This window comes from Canis lupus, chromosome 8 (genome assembly GCF_048164855.1).
Source record: "Canis lupus baileyi chromosome 8, mCanLup2.hap1, whole genome shotgun sequence".
Lineage (NCBI taxonomy): Eukaryota > Metazoa > Chordata > Mammalia > Carnivora > Canidae > Canis > Canis lupus.
This window is the reverse complement of record NC_132845.1, coordinates 34,475,932-34,492,464: the sequence shown is the minus strand read 5'-3', so window position 1 is coordinate 34,492,464 and position 16,533 is coordinate 34,475,932. Positions and strand designations below refer to the sequence as shown.

Sequence of the window (16,533 nt, the reverse complement as noted above, 5' to 3'; positions counted from 1 at the left end):
AATGGCAATAAATATATTCCTATCAATTACCATACGAATGGGGCAGGGGGCAAGGGGGTGGAAGAAGAGGGTCCGCAGGTCACCTGCCCCCCCCCCCAACTTACCTAGATAACTTTAGCATCATCCTGAAAACCTATGAATTCGGCCTGAGATTTAAATAGAGAGTAGCTGGAAGGCCGCAGTGAGAAGAGTTGGCGCTTCTCTGAAGGTCGGAAGATGGGGAAAAAGTAAACAAATAAAAAAGGCAACAAGGGGAGGCCCCCCGAAGAACCAGGCTGAGGCTCCAGGGCGAGGCCCCCAGGGCAGGAGAGCCCCCCCCCCCCAGAGGAGCATGAGTTCCAGTGAGTTTGGCAGGATCCCAGGAGGGTGGGGAGGCCCTCAGGCTCCCGGGGGCACTAACAGAGCACCTGCGCCCAGGGGGAGCCCCCACCCCGCGGCCAAGATGCCTAAAGGGCTGCAGGGGGCCCCAGGGCCCCGAGTGCGGATTCCAGCAGCGCAGGTCCCAGCGCCCAGGGTACTAGGGGCACAGCCCAGGACCCGGCTTCCACCCGGGACAGGCAAAGCCCAAAGGCCCAGGAGAGGAGGATGTTCCTGCCCAGGGGGATCCAAGTTGTGCAGGTCCACGGCCCTGCCCCCGGAGCATCCAGGCCCCTGGAGACTGGGAGCTGAGGTAGCTACTGCGGGAGCTGACTCCAGGGCTGGGGAGCTGGCTGCCGCCACAGTGGTTCCTCCTGGGGTCACCTTGTACCTGGGATGAGCAGGGACCTCACAGGATGAACAGCTCCCACTTTGCCGTGCACCTGGCAGGGGCCTGCGCAGCTCCCCCAGGTTCTCATTCCTTAGAAACAGCACAGCAGGACCTGCCACCAGAAGACCACATAGAAGGACAGCAGAAAAGCCAGTTATTGCCCAAACAGCACTGCAAAGGTCCAGGGGAAGTCGAGGGGGTTACAGTACATAGATTCAGAGGATACGCCCCCTGGCTTTTGGTTTTCTGTTTGCTTCCCCTCCGTTTTTTCTCTTCTCCTCCTCGTCCTCCTCCTCTTCCTCCCCCTCCTCCTCCTCCCTCTTCTTCTTCTTTCCTTTTTTTCTGCTCTTTTCTCCTTTTCCCAATACAACTTGTTTCTGGCCACTCTGCACTGAGCAAAATGACTGAAGGAAAAACTAACCTCAAAAGTGAGACTCGGGAACATTCCTCTTTCTCACTGAGTTACAGAATTTGGATTACAATTCAACGTCAGAAAGCCAATTCAGAAGCACAATTATAAAGCTACTGGTGTCTCTAGAAAAAAGCGTAAAGGATTCAAGAGACTTCATGACTGCAGATTTTAGAGGTCACCAGGCAGAAATTAGAAATCAGTTAAATGAGATGCAATCCAAACTAGAGGTCCTAAAGACGAGGGTTCATGAGGTAGAAGAACGAGTGAGAGACATAGAAGACAAGTTGAAGGCAAAGAGGGAAACTGAGGAAAAAAAGATAAAAACATTTAAAAGATCATGAGGATCGGTGAAGGGAAAAAAATGACAGCCTCAGAAGGAAAAATCTCCATTTCCTTGGGGTTCCCGAGGGTGCCGCAAGGGACAGAGGTCCAGACATGCATTTGAACAAATCATAGCTCAGAACTTTCCTCACTTGGGAAGGGAAACAGGCATTCAGATCCAGGAAATGGAGAGATTCCCCCCCAAAAGGAATAAAAACCAGTCAACGCCTCGACATTGAATACTGAAACTTGCAAATTCCAAAGAGAAAGAGAAGATACTTAAAGCAGCAAGAGACAAGAGATCTCTGACTTTTATGGGTAGAAATATGAGATTAACAGCAGACCTCTCCAGAGAGACCTGACAGGCCAGAAAGGGCCGGCAGGATGCATTCAGGATCCTAAATGAGATGAACCTGCAGCCGAGATTACTCTATCCAGCACGGCTCTCATCCAGAATAGAAGGAGAGATCAAGAGCTTCCAAGATAGGCAGGAACTGAAAGAATATGTGACCACCAAGCCGGCTCTGCAAGAAATACAAAGGGGGACTCTGTAATAGAAAGAGGAGGTCCAAGGAAACAATCCACAAAAACAGGGACTGCATAGGTATCATGATGACACTAAATTCCTATCTTTCAATACTAACTCTGAACGTGAATGGACTTAATGAGCCCATCAAAAGGTGCAGGGTTTCAGACTGGATGAAAAAGCAAGACCTACCTATTTGCTGTCTACAAGAGACTCATTTCATTTTTATTTTTTTAAGATTGATTGATTGATTGATTGATGATGGACATAGAGAGAGAGAGAGAGGCAGAGACACAGGAGGAGAGAGAAGCAGGCTCCAGGCCAGGAGCCGGACGTGGGACTCGATCCCGGGAATCCAGGATCGCGCCCTAGGCCAAAGGCAGGTGCCAAACTGCTGAGCCACCCAGGGATCCATGAGACTCATTTGAGGCAAACACCTACAGCCTGAAAATGAATGGGTGAAGAACCATGTACCATTCAAATGGTCCTCAAAAGTAAGCAGGGGTAGCCATCCTTATATCAGATAAACTAAAGTTTAACCCCAAGACTGTAGGAAGAGATGAAGAGGGACACTATATCATACTTAAAGGATCGACCCAACAAGAAGACCTAACAATCATCAATATTTATGCCCCGAATGTGGGTGCTGCCAAGTATATCAGCCAGTTAGTAACCAAAGTTAAGACATACTGAGATAACGATACACTTACTCTTGGTGACTTGAATGTAGCGCTTTCTACGATCCACAGATCTTGTAAGCACAACATCTCCAAAGAAACCAGAGCTTTAAATGATAGACCGGACGAGATGGATTTCACAGATATTTGCAGAAATTTACATCAGACTAACTGAATACACATTTTTCTCAACTGCGCATGGAACTTTCTCCAGAATAGACCACATACTGGGTCACAAATCAGGCCTGAACCGATACCAAAAGATTGGGATCGTCCCCTGCCTATTTTGGCACCATAATGCTTTGAAATTAGAACTAAATCACAAGAAGAAGTTTGGAAGGATTTCAAACACGGGGAGGTTAAGGACCATCCTGCTGAAAGATGGAAGGCTCAAGCAGGAAATTGGAGAAGAACTAAAAAGATTCACGGAAGCCAATGAGAATGAAGATACAACCGGTCACAATCTTTGGGATACAGCAAAAGCAGCCTGAGGGGCAAATACATCGCAATGCAAGCATCCATCCAAAAACTGGAAAGCACTCAAGTACAAAAGCTAACCTTGCATGGAAAGGAGCTGGAGACAAAAAAGCAAATAGAAACTACACCCAGCAGAAGAAGAGTGTTAATAAAGATTCGAGCAGAACTTAATGAAATAGAGACCAGAAGACCTGTGGAACAGATCAACAAAACAAGGAGTTGGTTCTTTGAAAAAATTAAGAACATAGATAAACCATGAGCCAGCCTTATTAAAAAGAAGAGAGAAAAGCCACGAATTAATAAAATCATGAATGACAAAGGAGAGATGACCACCAACACCAAGGAAACACAAACGATTTTAAAAAACATATCATGAGCAGCAATACACCAATAAATTAGACAATATAGAAGAAATAGACGCATTTCTGGGAAACCACAAACGACCAAAACTGGAACAGAAAGAAATAGAAAACCTGACAGGCCAATAACCAGGGAGGAAATTGAAGCCGTCATCAAAAACCTCCCAAGACACAAAAGTCCAAGGCCAGAGGGCTTCCCTGGGGAATTCTGTCAAACGTGAAAGGAGAAACCATACCTATTCTACTAAAGCTGTGCGGAATGATAGAAAGAGACGGGGTACTTCCAAACTCGTTCTCTGAGGCCAGCATCGCCTTTATTCCAAAACTAGACAACGAACCCAGCAGAAAGGAGAATTATAGACCCATATCCCTGATGAACATGGACGGAAACATTCTCAACAAGATACTAGCCAATAGGATCCAATGCGACATTAAGAGGATTGTTCACCATGACCAAGTGGGATTTATGCCCGGGATGCAAGGCTGGTTCAACACTCTAAAGCAATCAATGTGATTGGTCATATCAGCAAGAGAAAAAACAAGAACCATGGGATCCTCTCCATAGATGCAGAGAAAGCATTTGACAAAATACCGCCTCCATTCCTGATGAAAACTCTTCAGAGTGTAGGGACGGTGGGGACACTCCTTAACTCTTAAGAGCCATCTACCAAGAGCCCACAGCAAATATCATTCTCAATGGGGAAGCACTGGGAGCCTTTCCCCTAAGACCAGGAATGAGACAGGGATGTCCACTCTCACCACTGCTAGTCAACATAGTACTGGAAGTCCTAGCCTCAGACCCTGTCTGGCTCCTGGAGCGTTACCACCACATCGTGGTGCGCCCATCGAAATGAGGCCAGAGGAACCTGCTATTGTGATATTCCATTGCTGGAGCCCAGGCCTCTGCCAAGCGGTGCTCCATGGCTCATCCCACCCCTTCTGGTCAATCTTCCATCCGTATATCTGTGCTTCAGATACACTGGGTACCAGCCCACACGCCTTATAAATATCATGCATAGACCCCTGGTGATGTGCCTAGGAAGTAGATTCTAGGAGATTCCAGGCTGATCTCCACAGTGCAGGTTGGGAAACTGTGAACTATTTGAGAGACCCAGTGGGTTAGGTATGACATAGCACTGAGAAAACTCAGAAATAAAGGTCTGAATTCAGCTCCGTGTCCTCACGGGTAGACCTCATTGCATGTTCAGTGGGTTGTGTCTATGGCATTTCTTGGCACATGATGTAAAGCTAAGGGGATGGCATGGGGTAAGCATTCATCTGCCAAGAAGGGGCTCTGGATAGGGCTGACTGGAGGAAGGGGCCCAGGTCCCAGTATCTTGAAAAAGTGATGTCACTTCCTTGGTGACAGGCCTGCAACTGATTTGGAACTCTGGTAACCAGGCACCTGCATTCCACAACCGCTCACTTTACTGGAGACGGTTGAGAGAACAAGATGTCCTCTTGCTGTTGTCCTACTTTGAGTTGCTCTGGGCTCTGGAGAGTCCAGAGTGAGAGATGTTCACGTAGCTGTCGACGTCAGCTCGGCCCTCTTCTCCGACGTTTCTGCTTATGTGGCAGGAGACCTCAACAGGTACAACAAGGCAACCTGGGGAGGCCACTGGAGAGCAGGCACACTGTGATCTCAGCTGAGCGGGCTCCCACCTCTGCCACCTCCTTGTGTGTGTGTCTGTGTGTTTATGCGTGTGTGAGTGTGTCTGGGTGTGTGTGTGTATGTGTGTGTGCGAGTGTAGAGGGGACCGAGGAGAGGAACATGCCCTTCTGGGCACAAACCAGCTGCCAGCTGTTGGCAGCCTGACACACCTTTGATGTTCAGACCCCAGGCCATAGCAGGCAGATGAGAAGGGGGGTCCTGGGGACCAAGCTCAACTCCCAGTATGGGAGTCATGAGCCCAAGAGCCTCTTTCATCTGGCTTCCTCCTTGCCAGATGTCTCCACAGCTGCCCCTCTGGCCTGAACAGGAGAACGTGGTTTCTAATGCAGGTGTCCCCTGGGGGTGATGTCGCGGGAGGACCCTAAGGTCTCTTGGCCCTGTATTTACGGGGCACTCTATTTGCAGAGCTGCACCCAGGAGGTCTTGGAAGAGATGGTCTCTGGCTTCAACTATTCCAGCTCCCTAGACAATGATCTGGTGCTCCCGACAAACAGGGATCGGTGCTGCTCTGAGGTAAGAAACGGAAGAGGGCTCACCCCAGAAATATGGCCCCCACACGAATGAGGAGAGAAAGCTGGGGCCCTCCCCTAGTGTGTCCACATGAGTGTCCCACAGGCCCAACCGCAGAGAGATCTGAACCTCTACGCCTAGCCTCCAGCTACGTGGGATGTGGGAGGACACTCTTCACCTGTGTTGGAGTGGTGCAGGATATAGTTCATGTTTTGAGGAATTGGAGGGCTTTGTTTTGTTTTGTTTTCCCAAAGCCATGAGTATCTTTGCATTCTACTCCTGTTTTTTTTTTTTTATAATAAAGTTGTTTTTATTGGTGTTCAGTTTGCCAACATACAGAATAACACCCAGTGCTCATCCCGTCGAGTGCCCCCCTCAGTGACCGTCACCCACTCACCCACACCCCCTGCCCTCCTCCCCTTCCACCACCCCTAGCTCTTTTCCCAGAGTTAGGAGTCTTTATGTTCTGTCTCCCTTTCTGATATTTCCCACACATTTCTTCTCCCTTCCCTTATATTCCCTTTCACTATTATTTATATTCCCCAAATGGATGAGAACATACACTGTTTGTCCTTCTCCGACTGACTTACTTCACTCAGCATAATACCCTCCAGTTCCATCCACGTCGAAGCAAATGATGGGTATTTGTCATTTCTAACGGCTGAGGAATATTCCATTGTATACATAAACCACAGCTTCTTTATCCGTTCATTTTTCGATGGACACTGAGGCTCCTTCCACAGTTTGGCTATTGTGGACATTGTTGCTGTGAACATTAGGGTGCAGGTGTCCAGGCGTCTCACTGCATCTGTATCTTTGGGGTAAATCCCCAACACTGCAATTGCAGGGTCGTAGGGCAGGTCTGTTTTTAACTCTTTGAGGAACCTCCACACACTTTTCCAGAGTGGCGGCACCAGGTCACATTCCCACCAACAGTGTAAGAGGGTTCCCTTTTCTCCACATCCTCTCCAACATTTGTGGTTTCCTGCTTTGTGAATTTTCCCCATTCTCACTGGGGCGAGGTGGTATCTCATTGTGGCTTTGATTTGTATTTCCCTGATGGCAAGTGATGCAGAGCATTTTCTCATGTGCGTGTTGGCCACGTCTGTGTCTTCCTCTGTGAGATTTCTCTTCATGTCTTTTGCCCATTTCATGATTGGATTGTTTGTTTCTTTGCTGTTGAGTTGAATAAGTTCTTTATAGATCTAGGAAACTAGCCCTTGATCTGATACGTCATTTGCAATTATCTTCTCCCATTCTGTAGGTTGTCTTGTAGTTTTGTTGACTGTATCCTTTGCTGTGCAAAAGCTTCTTATCTTGACGAAGTCCCAATAGTTCATTTTTGCTTTTGTTTCTTTCGTCAAAATCTTATAATGGTACATTGTCCTAAGGCATAAAAACCTCAGGGTCCAAACATGGTGTCGTTTCTCAAAAACAATGTTGGCACTGGTGTTGACAAGGTGACTCCAGTGACTAGACAGAAAATCCTTTTTTGGGATGCCTGGGTGGCTCAGCGGTTGAACATCTGCCTTTGGCTCAGGGCATGATTCCAGGGTCCTGGGAGTCCTGCATCAGGCTCCTTGTGAGAAGCCTGCTTCTCCCTCTGCCTGTATCTCTGCCTCTCTCTCTGTGTCTTTCATGAATAAATATATAAAAATCTTTAAAAAAAAATCCTTTTTTTGGGTGGGGAAGAAAATCCTTTTTCAAGTCAGGTGGTTTCCAATAAAATAGGAAGGGGACCTAATCAAAATGTCTACAAAATAGACCCCATCAAAAATGACTTTGGAGGGGCCTGACTGGCCCAGTCAAAAGAGCATATGACTCTTTATCTCAGGGTCATGAGTTCAAACCCCACAATGGGTGTAGAGATTATTTAAAAAATAAACTTTAAAAATTGTTTTTTTATGAAATATCAAATCATCATCGTTTGGTATTGTTAAAAAAAAGACAAAATTCAACTAAGTACAGTTAAAAATCTTACTGGCTTTATTCAATGATCATGATTCAGGCAGCATCCCATCTAGCAGATATAAAAGGAGCTCTGAGGAGCTACACAAACTGGAAGACTTTTATAGGCAGAAGGAAGTGGGTCAAGGAAGTTATTTTAGCAAAAAGCGGATTCTTTCGGCCAAGGCCAGGCCTCCTATGAGGGACCACAGGGGGTCCGTCAGGCAGATTACCTCATTGGTGTTGATCAGAAAATTCTAGATTGACAGATTAATATTATGTCCTGGGGAGCACCTGGGCCTTAGTCCGTTATGTGTCTGCCTTTGACTCAGGTCATGATCCCAGAGCCCTGGGATCCAGCCCCGAATTGGGATCCCTGCTCTGTGGGGAGTCTGTCTCTCCCTCTGCCTCAGCCCCAGCTTGTGCTGTCTCTCAAATCAATAACTAAAATCTTGAAAAAAATAAGATTATATTCTGGAAGAGTCTGAAACTGCAATTAGGTTATTGATTCTTTTTTTTTTTTAATTTTTATTTATTTATGATAGTCACACAAAGAGAGAGAGAGGCAGAGACACAGGCAGAGGGAGAAGCAGGCTCCATGCACCGGGAGCCCGATGTGGGATTCGATCCCGGGTCTCCAGGATCGCACCCTGGGCCAAAGGCAGGCGCCAAACCGCTGCGCCACCCAGGGATTCCCTGCAATTAGGTTAGGTATTAAGTCTTGGTCCGTTGATGTGGGCTTAGCATAAGTGATTCCATTTTGGGTCGGCTGTCTCTTTTTTTAACAGCATATAACTTGGAAGTAGTTCAAAGAATCAAGTGACACTGCTATAACAAAACCCCTTCAGATCCATCTACTCATTTCTGTGAATAAGATTTTCCAGCAATTACATATATAAAAATGAAAAATAGGGACAATATTGATAACATATTCTGTCTCACTTTAGAAATCAGTAATATTCATAAATAGCTAAATGTACTAGTTGCTTAAAAATATATATCATCTTTGAACACCTAGCTGGCTCACTCAATGGAGCATGCAACTTTTGATCTAGGGGTTATAGGTGCAAACCTCATGTTGGGTGAAGACATTACTTAAAAAAAACTTTAAAAAATATGTGTATATATATGTATATAATCTCATTAAATGATGTATTTCCAATAAAATGTTACGTTTTGTGTTTAATATTTACCAATACTTACATCTCTGCTTTTTTGATCAGCTATATATAACTGTTAAATAAGTACTATAGAAGAAAATAAGCTTTAAAGCTCTTAGGAAGTTTAAAACATTTTTTAAAAATATACTTCTACTTACAGGGAAATAAAATAATTTGACCAAAAAAAGATGTGTGAACATAAAAATGTTGTTAGGATAAAATATTATGAGGGAAGTGGAATGAAAATACTAGATCAAGAAGAAAAATAATGAAATAAAATTTCTCACTTCCAAAGTAGCTTCATGTGTTTTTATTATTTATTTATTTATGTATTTATGTATTTATTTATATTTTATTTATTTATTCATGAGAGACAGAGAGGAGAGAGAGGCAGAGACACAGGCAGAGGGAGAAGCAGGCTCCATGCGGGGAGCCTGATGTGGGACTCCATCCAGGGTCTCCAGGATCACGCACTGGACTGAAGGCAGCGCTAAACCGCTGAGCCACCCGGGCTGCCCTTCATGTGTTTTTAAAATGCCTAACAGTATCAGTTATAGTATTAAATTTCACTGACTATCTTTAAAGGAGTGGTATATTATTGTCAAATATCAATATTAATAAATCAAAGCGAATTATATCCATCACAGCTCCATAAAATTTTGATGAAAAATTTTAGGAATGTCAGTTTAAAAATGTGTGAGAGATCAAGAGAATTATAAGAGAAGCCACGGGCTTGTAGAAAATATTTGTAAAAGATACATCTAATATTTTTTAACATATTGATGGATAATCTGGCTCTCATCCAAAATATACAAAGATTTTATTTACTTATTTAATTTTTTTTTGAGAGAGAGGGAGAGCATGAGTGGGGAGGAGTAGAAGGAAAGGGAGAGACAGGCTCCTTGAGTGCAGAACCTGATGTGGGGCTTGATCCCAGGACTTTGGGATCATGACCTAAGCTGAAGGCAGACACTTAACTGATTGAGCCACCCAGGTGCCCCTATACAAAGACTTTAAAAATAAACAAAAAGAGGGGCATCTTACTGGCTCATTCAGTAGAGCATGTGAACCTTGATCTCAGAATCCTGAGTTCAAGTTCTGATTTGGGTATAGGGCTTATTTAAAAAATTAAATTAAATTAAATTAAATTAAATTAAATTAAATTAAAAAGTCAAGGGGTACCTCCTGGCTGGCTCAGTTGGTAAAGCATCTGACTCTTGATCTCAGAGTTTTGAGTTCAAGCTCCATGTTGGGTGTAGACATTACTTAAATCAATAAAAGTTTAAAAAAATAGTAAACAACCTAGTTAACAGATGCCTCACCAAATGTCATCAGGGAAATGTGAATGAAAATGAGATACCACTACACATCTGTAGGGGGGCACAGGGTGCACATTTGAAGTTCTCTTTCACGCCCATTAGAATGGCCCAAATCCAGAACACTAATACCACCAAATGCTAGGAGGATATGGAGCAGAAATAACTCTCATTCATTGCTTATGATAATAAAAAATGGCACAGCCACTTTGGAAAACAGTTCAGCAGTTTGCTATAAAACTAAACATACTCTTACCACATGATCCAGCAATTGCCCTCCTTGGTATTTATCCAAAAGAATTAAAAGCTTATATCCACCTAAACACCTGCTCATAGTTGTGTATAGGAGCTTTACTTACAGTTGCCAAAACTTGAAAACAACCAGGTGGGATCCCTGGGTGGCGCAGCGGTTTGGCGCCTGCCTTTGGCCCAGGGCGCGATCCTGGAGACCCGGGATCGAATCCCACATCAGGCTCCCGGTGCATGGAGCCTGCTTCTCCCTCTGCCTGTGTCTCTCTGCCTCTCTCTCTCTCTGTGACTATCATGAATAAATAAATAAAATCTTTAAAAAAAAAAAAAAAAAAAAAAAAAAAAAAAAAAAGAAAACAACCAGGTAGGTAAATGGATAATCTGTGGTACACTCAGACAATGAAATATTATTCAGCACTAAAAAGAAATGAGCTATTCAGCCTTGAAAAAACATGGATAACTTAAATGCATATTACTAAGTAAAAAAAGCAATCTGTAAAGGCTATATACTGTCTGATTCCAACTGTATGACCTCTGGAACAGTCATACTATGAAGACAGCAGTTTCCAAGAGATAGGTAGGGCACAGAGGATTTTTACAACAGTGAAAATACTCTGTATGATACTACTGGGGTGGATACATACCACATACATGTTAAAACCCATAGAATATATGACAGCAAGAGTGAACCTTAATGTAAACTATGAACTTTGGGCGACAATTATTTGTTAATATACTTTCATTGATTGTCATAAATGTTCTACTGTAATGTGGAATATTGCAAATAAGCAATATTATGTTTATGGCGACAAGGGTTTTATGGGAACATTATACTTTCTGCTCATTTTTGCTGTGAACCTAAAACCGATCTGAAAAATAAAATCTCTTTAAAAATAATTTGTCAGTTTTGGATTCCTCGATTCCAAGGTGACCAAGAAAAGAAAGAGCAATGGTTGCACCAAAAAGGGCCCTGACCATGTGCCATCTGTGAGTTACCACCACTTGTTATTGGAGGAACTTTATCACATTCTTTATGGCTCTGCTGGAAGAGGACCCTGTAGGTTTGTGCTTGGCTTACTCCAGATTTTGCCCCATGGATCTTTTCCCTTTGCTGAGTATGTTTTCCTTTCACTGTAATAAATCAGACTCATGACTACTACTATGTGCTGAGTCCTGTGAGTCTTCCTACTGAGTTATCCAACCTGAGAGCGATCTTGGGAACCCTCAACATATTACCTAAAACAACTTTCTCTTCCTGTCTCTCTTGAATGCTTTCCTGCCTTAGGAATCTGTTGACAGTTCCCAGCACAGGAGAGAATAAAATGCCAATGTTTCTCTAAGATGAAGGTAAACTTGGCTGGCTGGGTTGCTAAGAGCCTGTGACTCTTGATCCCTGGGGTGGTGAGTTCAAGCCCCATGTTGGGTGTAGGGTTTATTTCATAAATAAATAAATTTTTAAAAAAGAAAAGGAAGTATAGGTCATGAGGGCAGGGAAAACCTTATCTACTCACCAATCCCAGAATTGCCCCAGGTACCATTCAGATAATCAGAATCCTGTTTGTATGGGAGTCTCTCAGCCCCACCTGGCACATAATAACAGGTCTATGAGATTAGTGGTGACAGGATTGGTCTAGAATCTTATAGTGGAGAGCTCATCCCAAATCAACAAGAATGTTCAAGGAAAATAGAAGTTAATACAAGACAAAGTGAGTCTAAGAGCTGTTTACAGCCCTATCCTCAGGGGAAAGGCCTACATTTTTCGACAGTGGTTTTGGGGAAGGGAGGCTTCCTTCCCCCAGGTCAGAAAGGTGTGTGACTGGGGCAACAAAAGTTAAAGCCTGCTGGCTACGTCAGACAATGTCAGAGCCTAGAGCATTCTTGTTAAAACCTATGACTGCAGATTTTTGAGAAGTCAGAAGCATTTTTCTAATTATTTCTTCTTCACTTTTCCTTGTTCTAAAGAGGTTTTAAAGAAGAGAATAGAAGTAGGAAGTAGCAGAAGTGTAGAGAGGGAGGGTAGCCTGAAGACCCCAGCCTTTTTTGCATCCCTCTAAATAAAGTGTAGTTGAAGGACATTTTCTCACCAAGGGACAAAATATCCACACCCAGCTCCATCCAGAGCATGATGAAAGCCAGACCGACTGGGGCTCTCAGTCCAGCTCTGCTGCTTACGGAATTTATGATCTTGGGTAACTTCATTTACTTTATTAAGTTAAACTTTTAAGAGTTTTTAGAAGTAAGCTGTACACCCAACTTAGGGCTTGAACTCAGGACCCCAGAATCAAAAAAGTTGTATGCTCTATCTACTGAGCCAGCCAGGTGCCCCAGTCTTGGGTAACCTTAAATCTGTTTATTTTATTTTTAAGATTTTATTCATTTATTCATGAGAGACACAGAGAGAGGCAGAGACACAGGCAGAGGGAGAAGTAGGCTCCCTGTGGGAGCCCGATGTGGGACTCAATCCCAGGACCCCGAGATCATACCCTGAGCCAAAGGCAGACACTCAACCACTGAACCATCCAGGCATCCCAAATCTCAGTTTTTTTAACATGTAAAATGGAATCAATGGTACTCCACTTACAGGTTCTTCAAGATTAAACAAGTCTATATGTGCAGTGTCTAGCGTCACAGTAAACACTGAGCAGTTGCTTACTACAAATTACTTGTATTAATTATTGCTTTATTATTATGGAATTATTTACCATAACCTAGCTCCTTTTAATTCTTTTAGTGGCTTTTATGGCCTGAGACATAAAGGTGTACTTTTCTGAGGGAGAAATTCAGTCTTCATAGCTTTGAACACCTCCTTAAATTTGGTCATTTTCCACATATTTCCAAATAGAAGCCCCACCTGCATCTCCCAAAAAACTACACCCCAAGACTCTTACAGTTGCATATAAACTAGGCTCAACTTCTTAGACTCACCCATAGGAGAACTAGATTCAAAAGTGAGCAATGGAAGAAGGTGGCCCCAGATCTAGGGGTTAATCTTCTGACAAGCATGGTCATAGGGTGACAGAGGTTTTGACATCCAAAGTGGAGCCTCAGTTGTGGAATTTTGGGTGCAGGTATTTTTGCTAAAGAATCCCCTTGGTTGTTGGGGTTTGTTCTAGGCTGTGTATAAGAGTTGTTTTCCCTAGCTTCCTAAGAGTTTAGGTGAGATTTCAATATCCTATAATAAATTTTTTCCCACTAGGAGCCCTGATTCAACACATTTCTAACAACAAAAAACACATTTCTAATATTTTTTTAAATTTTTTTTTTCATTTATTTATGATAGTCACAGAGAGAGAGAGAGAGAGAGAGGCAGAGACATAGGCAGAGGGAGAAGCAGGCTCCATGCACCGGGAGCCTGACGTAGGATTCGATCCCGGGTCTCCAGGATCACGCCCTGGGCCAAAGGCAGGCGCTAAACCGCTGCGCCACCCAGGGATCCCAAAAACACATTTCTAAATAAACAAATATCAGATATCTTTCTCTTTAACAAATATTTCTCTTCATTCCATCTACGCCATCTTTTATCAGAGCACTATTGAATATTCAAAGTCATTTGGGTTTTAAAAATAAATTTATACTATTTAGACCTTTTAGTTCACTTTTCTCACCATAATGACCTTCAAGTAGGTCAGATGGATCTTTTTAATCCTCATTCTACAGATAAGGAATCTTAAGTACCTCCAGTATATCTGTCCTGTGTCCTCTCCAACCATTCTAAGAAGTCCTGCTCTCCCAAGCCCACAGAGGCAGCCCTGTGTCCTCAATGAGCTTGACCACCTGCCTAGACCTTACATGTGATTGAACCAGGGTGGAGATTTGACCAAAGTTGACCACATTTCCTCTCCTGTTGGGTGCCAGGACCACCGTGTGCCTGAGGTCCTATTGGGAGAATGGGATCAGGGTAACTGTGATGTTGTACAAGCAGTTCCTCTAGGCCTGACCCTGGCAGGGCAGATCCAGGTTTGTGGGTTTACACAATGAGGCGTATACAACGTGGGGGCTTTCGTTAAGAACAAATATATATATTTAAAATTATAGATATAATTTTGCACATCTGATAACGGGAAGACTCTTCCACAGACTCTAGAAATCATGCATTTCAAGTCTAATTTCTTCCTTTTTACTTCCCATGTAGCTGCAGAGCTGGCCCACAGGACACATTCATTGTTATGATTTTCCCTCTGGGCCTGCTCCATCCCATCAGGATGCCAGACAGTTCTGCGGCCATTCTCACACGAAGACAGCCAGCACTACTAGCAGAAAAAAATATCCAGCACTTGGGAGACTGATGATTGCATGATATTTTTAATATCATGCCAGAGTATAAGCTGGCTCACAGACATCTGAGGTACTATCTGTGAGTGAGAAGCCCCAGTGTGCAACCCTAAAAAGTTACAGGTTAACGTTAAGGAGGGCTAATTTGTTGTTTCCTGCTTGAAAACAAAGGATACTCTGAAGGTTAGGTTTTTATTGATCGTTAGGATATTAATCAGTTCCATACCTAGCTTAGCAATCTTCATTCTTTCCTGCTAACGCTATGTACTCGCTATTCAAATCCTTTCTTCCGCAGCTGTCATTCCATTGGTTCCCTCACTGTAAGTTAAATAAAACTTTGTCCCATGCTCACTACTTGTATGAGAATCATGCTCTTACCAATGTGAGAATTTTATTTTACACCGTATGTAAGTGCCCGAGGAGCAGCTGATTACGTGGATACCCAAATCAGCCTCTTAGGGAAGGTTCCTCCAGTTCTGCCTGAGCCAAGTGGAAATACGGCAAATGGCTGTTAGTGGGGGAAGAAGAAAGAAGTCTTTATCAAATACAAGTAAATGCAAAATATATATTTTTAAAGATTTTATTTATTTATTCATGAGAGATACACACAGAGGCAGAGACACAAGGCAGAGGGAGAAGCAGGCTCCATGCAGGGAGCCCGACGTGGGACTCGATCCCAGGACTCCAGGATCAGGCCCTGGGCTGAAGACAGGTGCCAAACCGCTGAGCCACCCAGGGATCCACCAAAACTTATTTTAAAAAATTATTGTGTAACACATGCTAAGCCCTCTGTCAGGACCTTGGCTGGTCTGATTGAGGGGAACTGGATAAACTGAATGAGATTTTCTCCCTCTAATTTACCTAACCTCAGCTATTACATATTATGTTACTTCTCCTTCATACTGGCTCCATGTTAATTATGTGGTTTAAAAATTGTCTTCATAGAGGATCCCTGGGTGGCTCAGTGGTTCAGCACCGCCTCCTGCCGGGGGCATGATCCTGGAGACCCGGGATGGAGTCCCACGTCAGGCTCCCTGCATGGAGCCTGCTTCTCCCTCTGCCTGTCTGCCTCTGTCTCTCATGAATAAATAAATAAAATCTTTAAAAAAAAATTGTCTTCATACTATAAGTAATCTTCAAATATTCGGTGCAATGCACTTTGGGGAAATCCTTTTGTTAAAAGGCATTCTTATTCATTTCTTTGTGACTTGAATTAATTTCCTTTCTTTGGAAATCAGTCTTCCCCATTTCACCCTACACAGCCCAGGGAGAAGCTACCAGTTCTCAGTAGGTGTCTCTGACCGACTCTAAGGCAGAATGAATTATCCTCTATGCTCCCACTGGTATTTTACTTCCTTCTTTCATAGTACCTATTTCATCCACTATAATTTATATCTTTTTCTCCAACCAGGGTCAATGGAAACACTAGGGAGAAACTTCTCAGTAACATCAAGAGATAAGAGAATGCTTCATAGAGAAGATAACATCCTACAAGTGCATGGGCCCTGTGTTCTTTCATCCTATAAACATTTTTTGAATATGCAGTTGAGGACATTATTCCCACCCTCAAGGCACTAGGTAGTGCTTTATGTAACATTGGTAATCAACACACATTTGTTGAAAAGCCATCTTCAACACAAGAGTAACATGAAAGAAAATGAATGGTAACACAGATCTTACTTTCTTGAATGGTGAATAGACTGCTCAATAATTTTAGCCTGCCACCCCCCCTTCTTAAAGCAATCTCTATACCCAATGACCCCAACATCAAGAGTTGCATGCTCTACAGACCGAGCCAGCGAGGTGCCCTAGATTGCCCTTATAATGCAGCTTGTCTTGGTTAGGTAGATTAGATGACTGTGCTGGCACAATTCTTTCCTGTAAAAT

The 16,533-nt window shown here is 43.5% G+C and overlaps 2 long non-coding RNA genes across 3 annotated transcripts in view; one reads left to right on the top strand and one right to left on the bottom strand.

The window, feature by feature from the left end:
* The window catches only part of LOC140638084 (uncharacterized), a 29,037-nt gene that overhangs the window by 1,386 nt on the left and 11,118 nt on the right, over nt 1–16,533 (bottom strand). Inside the window, exons 2-4 of the long non-coding RNA XR_012035265.1 lie at nt 15,025–15,154; nt 749–860; nt 105–202 (exon numbers count right to left, since the gene is read on the bottom strand). This is a non-coding gene — a long non-coding RNA (uncharacterized lncRNA). The remainder of the gene's footprint in view (nt 1–104; nt 203–748; nt 861–15,024; nt 15,155–16,533) is intronic.
* On the top strand, nt 4,916–16,203 carry LOC140638083 (uncharacterized). Of its 2 annotated transcripts, XR_012035263.1 has the most exons (4): nt 4,916–5,111; nt 5,598–5,705; nt 14,507–14,719; nt 16,058–16,203. It is a non-coding gene; the product is annotated as an uncharacterized lncRNA (long non-coding RNA). The 2 variants fall into 2 exon arrangements; XR_012035264.1 differs by lacking the exon at nt 14,507–14,719 and having other exon boundaries at nt 4,921–5,111; nt 16,058–16,076.